Genomic DNA, 15,841 nt, shown 5'->3' with positions numbered 1-15,841 from the left:
AGAAGAAGATGCTGAATTGCTCAACCTCTTCTGTGTGTTTCATTACCAAATTTGCTGCCTTTTTTCACAGCCTCACATCTTCCTTAGACCTCCTTTTGATTCTACTTCCAGAAGTTCTTACTGCTGTTCCTATTCCTCATCAATTTGAAATCTAGCTGAGCTCTGACTTTTCTAATTCCTTGTTTACATGACCACACAATTCTGGACTGCTCCTGAGTAGCCCTCCTTTGCCTTCTCTGCCTTTTTGCACAGGAGACCAGGCTGGAGCTCCCTTCCTGTCTTTTGTGCCTGTGTGACTGCCTAGGCTGTGGGCTGGGCTAAGCCCAGGTCTGGGAAGGTTGTCCTCAGAGACCAGCATCCTCTCCAGGTCCCTTTCCCCTCCCCTTTCCCTTCCGGGCAGTTTCTCATGGGAACCTGCCAAACAGTTCCCAGAATGAGCTATTGAACCCTCTATTTTCATTTGCTGTTATCATTCTGAAAACTTTCCAATTTTGCTCAAAGTACTTGTTCATTTCAGACAAAAGATTCTCAAAAAATCAAGTTTACTTAAAATCAAAAAAAAAAAAATTAAATGAAACTTTTTTCTTTATCAAAGTTTGATACATCTGAACATTTACAAGGAACCATAATCACTAAATTTTGTTCATTCACTAAGCTGAAATGAAAAGTAATGGAATAGCGATGCTTAATGCTTATTGACTATAAATAATTTAGATTATTTGTAATTTTAAATACTAATTTGTAAATAATGATCCATGACAATATGGCTGGAAAATAAAATTAAGAGAGATTACAAAGAACCCCTCCCAGCTCAGCATCTCACAAATTTTCCTGCTACCTGTGAACATCTGTTTCACTTTTCAGCAACGTTGTCTTGCCTCTGTTGAAACTCACAGCAGTGTCTAATTTAAACATTCTGTAATCATGTTTTTTAGTCCTAAATCATGAGGTTGTGAGATGTGCAATTACTGCTTCTTTCAATTTATTCACAAAAGACAAGCAAGAGAGAGAATACTGTTTTTTTTACTCCCACCTGTTATGCTAAGAGAAGCTGAATGAGTGTTTGACAGGCAAAAATATAAACGATGAACCTGAAAGGTAAAACACTATCAAAATTAAATTCATATACATTTGTGAGAGTTAAGGCATGTTCCAGAAACTGACAGCATTTTACTTTTTCTCCGACATGTATAGTATGCTCAAAAAGCTTCTATTAAAATGCCATGTAATTAACCTAGGATACAAGGGATAAAATGCTGAAGAGAACAACTAAGATAATTTGTCATCAGGATTTTCATTAAAACCCTCAGTATTACAGGAATTAATTTCAGCAGTTCTTTCCTGTGATTACTGCCTGTCGGATTGTATACAGGCATCCAACAGGATATTTGAATGGGGAGCGTTTGCTCCCATTCCACATCAGCATTGCGAAGGTAAGTGGTTTATCTACATTGACTGTGATTCATCATCTGTATTTTCATATTGCAAAACCTGAACACTTTGCTTGGATTTTAATGTCCCCTAGCATTGCTTTTTCCTAGTAAATGTTACATTGAAAATAGCTTTTCCTGACACACTCATTGCCGTGATCATCTTGGACAGGGAGAAAGATCAATGTGCTTCAAAATCACAATAGTCATTAATTTGTTACTTTAGTTTCCTGGATGTTATAGTTCACTACATATTGTTATATCACACAGGCACACAAACCTCATTAGTCACAGATAGGAGGAAGCCAGCTCTGATTTCAGATTCTGAATTGTCCTACAACCTGTACAGGATCTAGGCAGCATTTCTTATCTAGCCTTCACATTTTTAATTTTTCAAAATTCTCCCCTTGGAAAGCAGACCACTTTGGAGTCTGCAACACATTTTAAAGTAATGATTAAACACTAATCCACTAACATACTGAAGTGGTACTTGAGAATTTGGCAGTATCACTTTAAATAATCTCTTAGCTTACTGATGGCTCTCTCAGTATCCTGTGTTTCCACACATAGCTGATGAATAAAATTATTTGAGCTAATCTGTGCCTATACTTCGTGCAGTATTTCTTGCATGAAAAGCAAACAATGGAGCCTGTATGCCTTAGAGTAAGGAAACCTGTATGAAACATATAGTTTTTTGAATTTTCAAATTTCAGTTTTTATAACATTTTTTCCATCAAGTTATCTAAAAGTATTTTTAGAAACAGTCTCACTGTAAATCTGAGAGTGCCATTTTGGACTCTATTACAGAAATTACTTTGGTCAATTTTGGCCAAAGCAATGCAGTTCAATGCCACACATGGGGGCAAGGCGAGGGCAGCAAATGGAGAAATGAAGTTCACCCCTACAGCATAAACGAGATATGCAACACTACTGAGGAACAAGAAGCTGTAATATTGTACAGTGTCTTATAAAATCATGTTAAATAAACACAGAAGTAATCAGATGTTGTCTTAAGTTCTTTTTGCTCATTGGCATGAATTTATGATATATTCTCTGCAAAAAATTTGACTGAACAATGTCTGTGCTGCACCCAGCTGCCTCTAAGGTGAGTAGGTAAAGTATCTTTTATGGCTTAAAAATTATTACGGGATCAAGATCTGCCTAGCTCCTTGAGCTGAAATGTAGCTAAAACCAAAGGACTAAGCTGTCAATTCTCCCTCTTTGAGAGGGGAAAATTAAGGGGGGAGAGGAGGTGTCCTGATCCTTAAGTAGTATTTTAAACAAAAAAAGCAGCTTTCTCTAGCACTGTACTTTAAAATTTGGGTGGGTTCACTGATTTTCCATCCATTCTCAACTTTCCTAAGAGCTGTCCCTATATGCTACAGGTATTGGGTTCAAACCTGCTTTGCTTGCATCTTCTGTTATAATCACATTATGAGATGACACATACATTCATCTGGTCATAAGGGAACGCTTAGAGAATTCAGGTTAAGAAGATGACTCAGTTGCCGTATTTAGATTAAAAATTCTTCTGAGTACCTGGCACATTAAGCTTTTCATTAAATAACAAAATGTGCTATCTCTCTTTCTTCTCCCTGTTCTCATTTTTCCATTAACAGTTTTCTGGCCCTTCTATCATTGCATACTTCCCTTCTCCCAGTCTGTTGATCTCTTTTCTCCTCTTTGCTACTCATATAGTTTCCCTTCCTCCTGTTCATCTTCACTCTTCCTATAGTCTCTGCTATGCTACTTCTACATAACACTGCCAGTCATTCACAGTCTCTCCTTTTATTCACATCGAGCCTCTTTTTATTTATGCTGTTCCTTTTCATGGAGCATATATACAAGGCTAAAAAACAGCAGCTTTCAAATTTTCCAGTACTTCCTGTAGGGAAAATCTGTGCCATCACATAGGATCTAAACCCAGTCTACAGCAATGTCCATTCACCAGGTGCCCTAGAAGCAAAGGGCCACCATTTCTTTTGATTGTCCTGTAACCTACAAAGCTATTCTAGCCAAGGACAGGTCCTGTAAGTGATATGCACTACTACAGCTCCATGGTAAACAGTAGGTCTTGCTCTTCCCTGAAACTCTTCCAGACTGCTGGATGCATGTGTTGGGTCAAACTTCACAAAAAGTGTTTTCCCCCTCCTCTCCCAGTGCTAGATTTGCCTTTTAAATTATTGAAGCTACTCATCAGAGCTAGTTCTGCTGGGCAAGGCCTGGGGCTTCAGAATACAATTATATCACAGGAATAAAGACATCTCTTTTCTGCCACAATGGAGTCGTAAAACGGAACCTGAAATAAAAAGTAGAAAATCTAGAGACAGACCATTAGATTTTTCTCTTTGATTTTTCTTCCTTAGATGTGAAACCCATTAAATAGGCCAGTATGTAGGCAACCTCTTATTTAACTAGAATTATGGCAATTGCACCCACTCCACGTGAAATGTATTGAGTAGTACTGGCTAGTTATTTCTGTGGGCTCTTTTTTCAATCAATAGTTATAACTCTCAGATATCGATTATAACCCATAACTTTAAAAATATCAACAATTAATGCTAAAAGACTGAGTAGTTACTTATAGTGGAAAATGTACACGTTACAAGAGCAGAATTATTCAAAGTTATATATATATTCTGCAACATAGAAAATCTATTAGCACACACAAATTAACAAACTACTTTCTGTTTCCAGTTAGGGGACCATGATACTCTGTGACTGGTAATCTGGAGCACAAATAAAGCTGTGAATTTGCTATGCTAACGTGCCACCACTGATATTCCTACATTTACCATGTTTTCCATAAATGAACTAGTCCAAGAGGAAAGTGGCTGTGTGATTCTTACTTACATTTAGATATTATCCTTTATGTACCAACTATAAGCCATTGTCACAGATCCTATGTATGGATACCAATTTCTGTGCCTAATTCTTTCCGCTTAATTGACTTTAAAACTTTAGGTAATACCTGACACAGGAATTTACATGGAAATTAGGCTATCTGAATATGACCTTATTCCCTCAACCCATTCTCTCAGCCTTTCCTCAAGGTCAAGGAATGGGATAGGTTTTAAGGATAACCCATCTACCAGGCATGTCCAAAACTATGTCTAATGCATAAAGAATGGTGAGAAGGACTTCCTCCAAATTCATCTCCCATCTTCAATACAGCCACACCAGTTCTGCCTGCAAGGAAACACAATGGCTGCAGGGACATAACTTGCTGAAATTACCTTAATTATGCTTTCTCTCACCTTTCTTTGTGAATGTTGCTGATAGCAGTCATCAATGACTCTTTGAAATCCCATCCTTGGAAAAGGCACAGAGAAGGACTTCAACACTACACTTTTGGAACAAATCTGTCTTGCTAGACTGGGTTATAATAAATCTGAAACAATTTCTGTTCACTATGTAAAACTAGGGCAACAGAAATATGATTGTCAGCAGTGTGACAAAATACCCTTAAAACCTCTGGCAATTAATGAAAACCCCTAGCTTCTTAGTGCAATCAGTGCTGCCTTCATGTAAGTTCACAAGTATCACAGTCACACTTTCTATTAGCTTCAGTGAGAACTGCTCATGTAAACAAAATGTGGTCTTGGTACACCTGAATGTAATTCTGCCCTTGCTGCTTCCTTGCTGACAGACATCGCAGCACTTGAAGTCATCTAAGCGACAGGGAGGCTTTGTTAACTCTGGGAAAACCTTGGAGTAACTGGGGGATTGGTTTGGTGGTTTGTTTATTTTTTCCACTTTTTTTTCCTTCCTTTCCCTTTTCCTTCCAGAAATCAGTGAAATTTCCAGGAATGGGCTAGAGGAACACTGATATGCTTTTCCATAAATCTTACAGTAATCAGGGTAGGAATGTCACACAGTTGTGTTCTCCCCTTTCACAGCAGGAATGTGAGGAAACTACAAAATGTTGTAATATACACCAGTGTCACTGTGAGTAGAATTTAACCCACAGGACCTTTTTCTTAACTGAAAAATCAATAAATGTCAAACAATTATAATACAAGTAACTTTTTCCAGCACAGCCTGTAATGAAATTATGCTTTAGATGTAAGGCTAATGGAAGCCGTATTTTAGCCATGTTTTGGAATTAGCAAAAGAATTAACAAAAGAATTATCCACTATCACCATGGCATAACCAGAAATTTTATTTTTCAGTCTTCCGGATAAATTTTAAATTATTAGCAATACCCATACTCAAGAAACAACAACCATATAGAAAGGAAAAAAGAGAAAAAAGATGGAATGTAAAATAAAGCCAGCCAACCCAATGCAATAAAAGCTGAGGCAGATTTTTAAAGGAGTTCAGCATCCACGCTAAGGGTTCTGTTCTGCTAACAGGACTCCTTAGCTCCTAGAAATGATTGGGGATAGAAGAGAAACAGGAAAAGGCTTTTGAAAGCTTAATAAGAGTGCTGGTGGACACGCTAACACAGCATGTGAGCGTTTGCACTGGGCCCCTGAGAAAACCAACATGTCTCATTTGGTGTCTCATTTTTGGTATTTATGTAATTCACCAGACTCTCTGAACAATTCAGAAGGAACTTTCCTACCTGATGTCCATGCATATTTTGTGATCACACATGGAGAAGCAGAGATGATCTATTTCGCTGTGTTCCTAGCTTCACAACAAGAGGTTTGGGCCAGACACCCTTATTATTGTACAATGCCACATGAAACACTTCACAGGGTTACATGGGTTACTGTAGAATTAGGGGTTATAATTTATGGCACCCAGTCCTGAGCACTGTGAGTCCTGAACTGGGTTACTGTGACCTGAGCACTCGCACACAAGCAGGGGCGAGCAGTATGGACACTCATTCTCTGGCTTAGTTAATTGGGTTCCTCCAAGTAGAGCATAAATTCATAAATTGCTACAGAGAAGACATGCTAAGTGAGGAATTCAGGAGCTGACAAACAGCTGAATGGAAACACCCCATGAAGTGGCTAGTACATCTATGTGGAACCATATGCGAGCACAGCAGGGTAAAGCCAGTGTCATCCTCTGCCATGGGTTATATTAGCAATTATGTTGGAATTCTTTGTTCCAGAAAGCCTATTAAATATCCCCATTGAAAATACATATGAGCAAACATTACGTAGAGGCACATTTTTATGATGTTAATGCAGGGTGGTTTTTCAGTATGCCTTGGCATTTCATAATGCTATCTGACCCCTTTCCCGAAACAGTAAGAACGATATACAAAAGTAAGTAGTTTTGCTGAAGGTAAAGAAGGAAATGAAGGTAAATGAAGGAAAGAAAACATAAAACCCAGACACATAATGCTTGGGGTGTTTCCTGGACTAAACTACAGTTCTCCTCGTGTCCAATTAACCTTCATTCACAGAAAGGATGATTAAACATTGGAATGGGTTGCCCAGGGAGGTGGCGGAGTCACTGTCTCTGGAGGTATTTAAGGGAAGACTGGACGTGGCACTTAGTGCCACTTAGTGGTCTGGTTGACATGGTGGTGTTCAGACATAGGATGGATTCGATGATCTCAGAAGTATTTTCCAACCTAATTGCTTCTGTGATTCTGTGATTCTGTGGGTGCAGAAGACAGCTAAGGAATATCTAAGAACTTGGATGCAGAAGACGGTTAATGATACTCATAAAATAAATTACTGAAATGACTATTTAATTCCTATTCTCTGGCAGAAATTAAGATGTTGGTTATTGCTGGCCTTTTGTACGTCAATAAAAGTCTTTAAAATATCACCTCTGACTTGACTGATGTGCTTCTGAAGTAGTTTCTTGAATCAAAGTACCTCTACTACCAATTAACTACAGAGTTCCTTTCAGATTTCTGGATTTTGTAATAACAAGGTTTCTTTCCTAATGTTTTCTTCTTCCTGTGGTCAGGATTTAGAAATGCTACACTGCATTTGTTCAAGGGCACGAGGTTCCTCTCAGTGATTTTACTTAAACTCCCTTATTTAAGAAAAAAACCACTGGGATTAATTAATTCTCATATGTAACTTCCAAGCTGAGAAACTGCATTTCTTCTCCCGCTTCTTCTGTTAATTCTACTAATAAGGGTTATTGTAATCTACTGATAGAGAATTTAAACAGCAATTTTGTTGGTGATACACATTATAGCAGAGAATAGATCTTCTCATTGTAACACTGGTGCTGCCGTCCTTCCATAAGTACACAACAAGGCAGACAATACACTTAGATATTGCAGCAACAGGCTTCTGACTGAGGACAGAGACTAATGAATCCTGTTCAGCATCCTCAGGTGTCCAGGCCATGTTATTTTCTCCATATACTTAATTTTTTCTTCTGAAGGAATGATCAAGGATTTCCTAGTAAATTAGCAAACTGAACTCTTCAAACTCCTTAGGCCTTTCCATAGCTGGGATTATGGAGCATTAGCTGTCTGCTGCCAGGTTAAGCTCCGTGAGCTGCTGAGAGCACCTCCTAATTGACTGTTATGTTTCTAACTAGTTGACTTAGACATAATGTTGTAGTCTAAATCAAAGGTTTGTCTTCTGTGTAGCAAAGATTTGACACATCCCATTGACCTCTATTTACTGAAATAAATGAACAGTCAATTAACGAGAAGTAGAGCAGAACCAACCTTGAAATGCAGGCATAAGCCAGTTTTAGTCTTCAGAAGGGGGGGGAACCATGAATGAATATCTGAATATCAGTGTGAACAAAAATATTTGCATATTGGTTTACTTATGGCTGCGTGCTTAACCTCACACCTGAATGCAAGTCTGCTGGACCCGATCATGCTACAGCCACTTCTGCTGCCTTCTCTGGTGGCAGAGTAGTTCAGACTTGGGGAATAGCAAACACTGACTTTGCACACAACGTTGCTCTGGTTTGACAACATTACTCTTCCCTTTTTTTCACACTCTGCCCCACAGCTGTGCCAGTGGAGGGGTTTGCATGGGCACCCTCTAAAATGCTCAAGGTAAAAGGAGCTGGTTTATTTTAAGTGGTGTGAACTGTGTATCTGAACTGGCTTGGCTGAGTTTGCACGTTTCAGGCTAATGAGCAATCATGCAAGCCACTCCACTAGCAAAACCACAGGGGCAGCATTGCCAGCTGCTGGGTGCCAATGACAGTGGAAAGCAGGAATGTCTTTAAGCAGAACAGCCAGAGCCTAGAAGATGCCATCCCTCTGCAGCTGTAAAACTTCTGCCTCAGTGTCCCTTAGGTGTGGGAAAGACCAACCCCAGGAAAAGCTTCTGTTAGTATCTGGGAAAAAAAGTTATAGTATGTTACTTCTATCCACTTGATATAGGCTAAACTTGAAAAAAACCCTCAACACAAAACTAGTTAGTAAATCAGCAAACTCTTTTAAATATAGAAAGCAAAATTTTTTGTACCCAATTCTCAGATAAACAAACAACACTTATCTGTGGTATAAGTGCACTGACTTAGGCTTTTTCCTAGCTTTTGGCATTGAAGATCTCCTAGCTTTTGGCATTGAAGATCTCCAAACTCGTAAAACCTTCGAATTTCAAGAGCTAAATCTAACCCCAAATGTTGTTTCTGTGCTGGCAAAAGTTTTCAGCAAAGATTTACTTCAGAGAAAACACCATTACTAGTACTTAATCTGTGTGTCCATGTAGAATTTACAGGCTAAAGCATCAAGCAAATGGCATATCTTAAAATCCAGTGGTGGTTTGATGGGCACTTTTCTCTGGCCTAACTGAACTGAGGCTCCCTTCCCTATGATGCATGTTCAGTTACACTGGAGCAATGATTTGGAGGCTACACTGCAAACCAGATGAGCACATTGCTCTGCTTTATAAGAGACCTTGAGAAAAAGAGAAAGGAGATGGGTAATCTTCCAAGGTTGCTAGCCCAGTTCAGTGTTCAGTTCTACAAAAAACTATACCAGTACAATGGGAAGGAAAGGGGCAGAAATAGGTGGAAGGTTGTGGACAGGAGTGGGAGATGCTTCAATTTTTCCACCAAAAATTATGCACATAGAAGTCTAAAATGGTGTCAAGCATGAGTTCTGCGCCCCACTCGGAATTGCCAATTAGCGTATATTAATTTATATTAATACTAAGATACACGTAAATTAAATTATGTTCAGGCAAATATTAAACATGCTAAAGAAATAATATTAGAAACCTTGATTTAATAGTTCTTTAAAACTGTAATCAAGTAAAACTGAAATTCAGGTATTTATAATGTATTTGTATTTTAACACTAAAATTTTGTCTTTCACCTAAAAATACAGTATGCATTCTTATGAAGGAAAACAGTCACTTGCCATTCAGTGTGATTCCTCTGTTGCATTTGGAAGGAACTGTGGGATGGCATCATGGATATATGCTTTCATTCTAATAGACACACAATAAAGCTTTCAGAATATTAAAAAAAAAAAAACTCCATAGGAAAGCAAAAAATACCTGAAAATCATCTGCTTGCTATAGCCTGCCTCTGACCCCAGACACAATCATTAGCACAGAAACTTCACTTATCTTACAGATATGGAATATGGACTTCAAGCAGTGGCTACCAAAGCACACATATTAAATGTAGATTAATATGTAGATTAGTGTAGATTAATGTAGATTAATATGCACACATATTAAATGTAGAGTATTCAAGCACCAAAGACTCTCAGCTACTAAACTGCTCAGGGTTACTCACGCAAGACCTCATCATTTTTTGCAAACGCACAAACATGCAGTGACAGCCAAAAGCTGTGTTAATCTAATATTGAATTAAAAGCAGTTTTCCCTTCTGGACTTCACATCGCCGGGTAAGGGTGACCCCTTCCCTCCACCCCCCAGGGTGACTCATTGTCATGAGAAACTGCATTCTGAAGGACAGTTGGTTTCATCACCGGTGTAAACCTGCCATAGGAGCAGCAATCATCACTACAACTCTTTATATATGGTGGTTTAAAGGCAACAATTCTGACCTAAGGGAGCTACACACTTGAAACTTGCCTGCTTCTCCCAGCTATTCTGGTCCACACCAGAAAAAATGATGCCCCTACCTTAGAAACCCACCTCTCTCATCTGACAGGCGTTTAAAATTAGAAATAGCAGTTTGAAATCAAGAAAAATCTGTTTGTAGAGAAAAGAAAAAAACCACACACAAATGGTTTTGAAACATTGAGTTGTGAATAAATATGAGAAAACTATGAATTGTAATTAAAGTTGCACCTCTTTTTGTATTCCAAGCAAAACAAAAATTAGCTAAGTGGCTGTATTTAATTCTTTAAGCAAAGCTTTAGGATTTTCATGTCTCAGCCTTAATCAAAGAAAAATTAAATTCTTCAAGGGTTAAACCTAAATGAAATTGCTGTTACACCACGGAACTACATACATGGCTTGACTTTTAAAAGAAACTATTGAAACTACAGATTCAACAGACTGACATACTGTCTTTTATCATTTGGTGGGCAGTGTTGCAGAACAGTGCAGAAAATTGTGTGTGTTCCAGTCAGCTGCAGAGGAGTGGTTGTACATATTTTATATACTAATAAGACATTTGGATAAATATTTTAACAACAGAAGCAGTAACTGAAATAGTACCAGACGCTAATATATACATTGAGTATACATTGTAGCTTTTGTTTTATCAAATAACAGTTAAACAAGCAAGTTTTGTAATTTTTCTTTTTGTTCCCAAGTATTTAATGACAAGCACAGCTCCAGAAAATCTCTCTTATCCTTCTGGATTCTGATTTCTCATGCAGAATGAATGTATTGAGATTTTAATATTAAATACTTTACTCACAGCACTTTCATTCAGACTCACAGACTAGTTTTCCTCCTTCATAAAAAGGTATTTTTGGATACATAGCTGAAGAGCCAATCCACAAAGCTGACTTCCAAATGCAGCAGCAGAGCACAACACACAGTACTGAGTTATCCCTCTCGATACACTCAGAGGAACGCATGGGTAACACCCGGCACCTCATTCTGAGCATAACGGGAAATGCCATCCACAGAACAAGGCTGGAAAAACTTTTTTCCTGATTGGCTGCTCATCCCAAACTGCCTGGCAGAGGTTTGAAATATGCAATGCAGGGAAGTGATATTCTGTGGCATTCATTCAATTTACCTGCACTACACTCCAGGGAGCCATGCTATTAAACAACAGCTCCAGTGGGTCAATAAAGTTAACTTAATTAAATTGCTTTCCCTCCTACTCTTCCAACTAGCAAGATTTAGGGCACAGGGACACAGCACTGCTTGTAAATAAAAGGATGATTTAGCTAATCATTTGCTGAAGAAAGACATATTTTTGTCAATAATTCTATGCACAAAGCAGAGAGCTAGTTTAAATTAAAAAAACCGTGTAGGATAAGCGGAAAGACAGTGCCTACTATTGAAGGGCTATGAATATTTTTCAAGCAGTGTCAATTAAATCTACTATTTAAAAGTTAAATCTCAGTGCTCTTTGCTCCATAAGACTGAAATTACAATTGCTTAAGTGTAATGTTATAAAACATTCTATCATTATTGCAAGCATAATGAATATACATTCCTAATTTGCTGGAGACTGATCTAGTCCCTTTCTGGTCATTTTGATATGTACACTCTCACTGCCTTATGAGAGTCATGTTTTAGGAGCCTCTAGTCTGTCCTTTTCTATGGCAGTACATGGAAAACATCGCCAATAATAAAGTATAAAAAACATTACAGTTAAGCCAAAGTTTATAGATTGTTTGCAACCTTATCATACTTTCAAATCCTCAGTCTGAAACCTCTAAGTCCTCTTCGTCTGTGTGAGGTTAGGTGTTTTGAAAGGCTACAATTAAACTGATGTAGCTGTTTTGCAAAACAGTATTTAGCTATTCTTATTTTTTTTTCCCAAGAAACTCTGCTACTTGCTCACTCAGAATACAGACCTGCATTTTGGCTGAAGTGTCCCCCATGGTACATGTGCACTCTCTGCTCTGTCGCTTGAGTGTTTCCAGCTTTGCCCCAAATCTCCCTTTGCAGACTGAGTAAAAGCATGCCAAGCACTGGCAGCTAGACTCCCTAAAGATTTCTTCTGCACTGTTTATATCCTGTTCCCTCTGAGCCTTTACCTGCAAGTAATGAGTATTTTCTTTTCTTCAAATGTCTTTTCTGTTTCCTGTGAATAGCAAGATCTTGGAGCTGGTCTGAGCTCTTATAAGCAAGTGAAGAGAGAGGGATGCTTGTAAAGGCACATACACACAGTTTAATTTAGGAAGTATGAAAATACAAGCAGAAAAAGGTCCCTTTATGCCCTCACAACCATTTCTTTCAGTACAGGCCATCTCTCCATAAACCTGTCTGCCATGTGGTCTGAGGCTCTCCTTTCCTTTAAAGCTCAAATCCTCCTCCAGTGTTGGGCTTGTTGCTCTTTGTTCTACTCTGACTCAAACCATCCAGTGCAACCAAAGGTTCCTGATCACAAACCAGCAAAATCACCAAGTTTAGTAGCCTTATGATAGAGTCCTGTCTGCATTTCATACTGGTTATTTAGTCTCTCATTTCTTCACAGCACAAGCTGGAACGGCAACAGCCTTCCTGCACATCCTTTCCCCATATCACAGAAACCAGTCCAGGCAGAGAATTATTCACATGGATTTGAATGTCACTCCATAAGAATTCCGGCTGAATACCACAAGACAAAACTACAATGAAACATATTATTTACTGTGATTAGAAGTGTCAGAATTTGGTTGGAATGAACAGCCCTTCAACTGCTTCCTATTGGAGGATGTGTTACTACATCAATGCCTTGTCAAAGTCAGGAGTCTACAAAGAAAAGTGTGTATTCAAATACAAATGTTAAATGCATAGATTGAGAAATTTAATATAAAACTAAAAATTTCCTATCTAGGGAACATTCTGTCAAAGAGGGTGAATTAATTTAAATTAATGGCACAATGCAGTGGAAAGGTGGTCAGAATGCTGGGTGCTGTAGAGTGAGAGCCAGTATGACTGGTGGGATTGCCCATCCCTCTCTTCCCACAATTTCTGCAGCACCCGGGGGTGACACACTTGACCTTCAGGAGGGGAGGGTGATACTCAGCTGCTCCCAGTGCACCTTGCCACTGATAAATCTCAGCCTCAGAGAAAGGAAGCTCTATTTACAGCACCCAGAAGTGACAGGAAGGGGAGGGAGATCTCTCTTGTAGGACAGCAGTGACCCTTTGGGTAGGACTGAATACACTGAATAAGAATCCTCTGGAAATAGAAGTGTGAAGGAAAGGGAAGTTTTTATTATAAAACAAATTGCATTGAAATGGAAATATTTTTCCTTTTTGTTTTTTTTTTAAACCAGTTTAACTCCATATGGCATCATAAAATAATTCAATGTTATTGCCATTATATTCACATATTTTCTTTTCCTTTTTTTCCCCTCTATTCCCCAAGTCTGATGAAACTGAAAGGCCAGAATACAGACACTCTGCACTTCTATTGCAATATATGCATCTCAGTGAATAGTAAGAACACTGCAACCATTAGCCCCCCCCAAAAAAAATAAATTAGGAAGGCAGTTTTCTTAGAATAATTAAATGGCTTAGTTCCTTCCTAATGACCTGTATTTACTGTATTTCTGGCTTTTTGCTCATTTCCACCCTGACAAGACAGGTGAAGAACATGTCTGTATCTGCCTAATAAGTGTTGTTATCTTTTAACTGGTTATTACTACTACAATACAAAAATACTATTCATGTTGAGCTACATAAGAATGCATGTAAGCCAAACTGTTCTTAAGCTGGACTGAGTCTGCCCTGTCATATCAGAACGGGAGAATCATAGTTTGGAAGTGACACTCCTCCTTAAAAAGACACTAAACACTTGCTCTCTGCCCCAAATTCTTTGGGCTGTCAGGAATTTGCAGCCCTTTGCCAGAGCCCCAGGAGGAGCTGCTGTAGGCAGGGTGTCACAGACATACACCATAGCCCCAGGGATCCCAGCTGCAGTGACATCAATTTCTTCTGTTTTTAATGTTGTGGGTGATGCAGCACTGTTCTTCAGCCAAAGGGCTGAGCCAGGCTCACTGACCCTGCAGACCCTCTCAGCACAGACTCCCGTGCTCACTGGGAGGGCTGCCATGGGGCATCCATGATTTCTGCCTACTGGAGGAGGCTGGGGGAATCCAAATCTGTAAGGCTCAGCTCCCTCTGCCTGCTGGGGAGCAGGAACAGAGCAGCAGGGGCAGCAGCCTGCCTGTGCACTGTGAGGAGCAGAGACCACTTTCTTCACTTACAGAAATGAGGACTGAAGTTCACATTGATACTGCCTACCTTCAGGCACTTAACCAAAGCTCCTGATTCGGGAGAACAGTTGCCTTTGGCCAACAACAGAGAGAAACAGGCACATTGCAAGGCTCACTGAGATCTTAAATGGACCATGATCCCTCAAGGTCTTGCCCTCCCATCACTCCTCTATGTTAACTGGAAGAGTCTGAGATGAAGGTATCACTAAACTTAGGATCCACTGTCAGATGCCAGAAGTTAGACCGACATGTGTTCATGGAATCTTTGAGGAATGAGAATCTGTGAGGATGAGAGCAGTGACTACAGCACCCAACACCCGAACAGGACCTGCCCACTTATCTCCTCCTGTAGCCCTGAGCAGCCCTGCAGAGGTCCCCTCAAAGGGGACCCTTGTGTACGTAACTGCAGCTCAGGCTGCTTCACTTGCCCTGACTAGCTTGATCCCTTTCACCCAGGTACTATTTGGCCACAGCAGAAATGCACTCCTGGATCAGGCCTGGAGCCACAGACACTGGGAGTGAAGGAAGAGCTATGAAGAGCTTCCCACTGCTGCAGGGGGTGAAGGTGTTGCCTGTGGGTTCAGCATCAGGGGGCAAAGACAGACAATGCCTGCTCTGGCATAAAGTCTTGAGGGGAAAGGTAGTCCCTGAATACCGTTTGAACACATCAACTGCAGTGAATTTTTGTGTCCAGTGCTACTGGTATTTCTTGCCTGATTAGAGGTTCCCTAAAATTGAATTCCTCATTCAGATATTCCCTCTGCTGCCCTCCAAACCAGGCGAATGTGACCCTTTGTATTCACTCTTGCATTCACCTGCAAAACTCTGAATTAGCAAAGACAGGTGTCACAGGTGCTCAACATCTCCCATGGCCAAGATTTTTATTTGTTATACCTGTCAGTCAATGACTGCTCTATCTCACTGTGGACAGGCGTATTCCATCCTGCTGATGTCAAAAGCATATCCATCCATTCAGCAATGCTCTATGCCAAGCAATTGCCACTCCGTGGGGAAAGCACAATTTGTCTACATAATTGCACTTGTTTCTGGACAATTGTTGGGTCAGAGGATAACATTTTTTACTTATAGTCGTTCCACATTCATCTGAATTTTCCTGTGCCTTTTCCTACAACAAAGATTTCGATGCTATCTGGCTTCATACTACAGAAAGGGTACTAGAAACCTGCGAAAAAATACCTGAAAG

Source organism: Pipra filicauda, unplaced genomic scaffold, assembly GCF_003945595.2.
Source record: "Pipra filicauda isolate LSUMZ 115617 unplaced genomic scaffold, ASM394559v2 scaffold331_size1881853_pilon, whole genome shotgun sequence".
Taxonomy (NCBI): Eukaryota; Metazoa; Chordata; class Aves; order Passeriformes; family Pipridae; genus Pipra; species Pipra filicauda.
The sequence above is the reverse complement of the archived record's forward strand: the minus strand, read 5'-3'. Positions refer to the sequence as shown.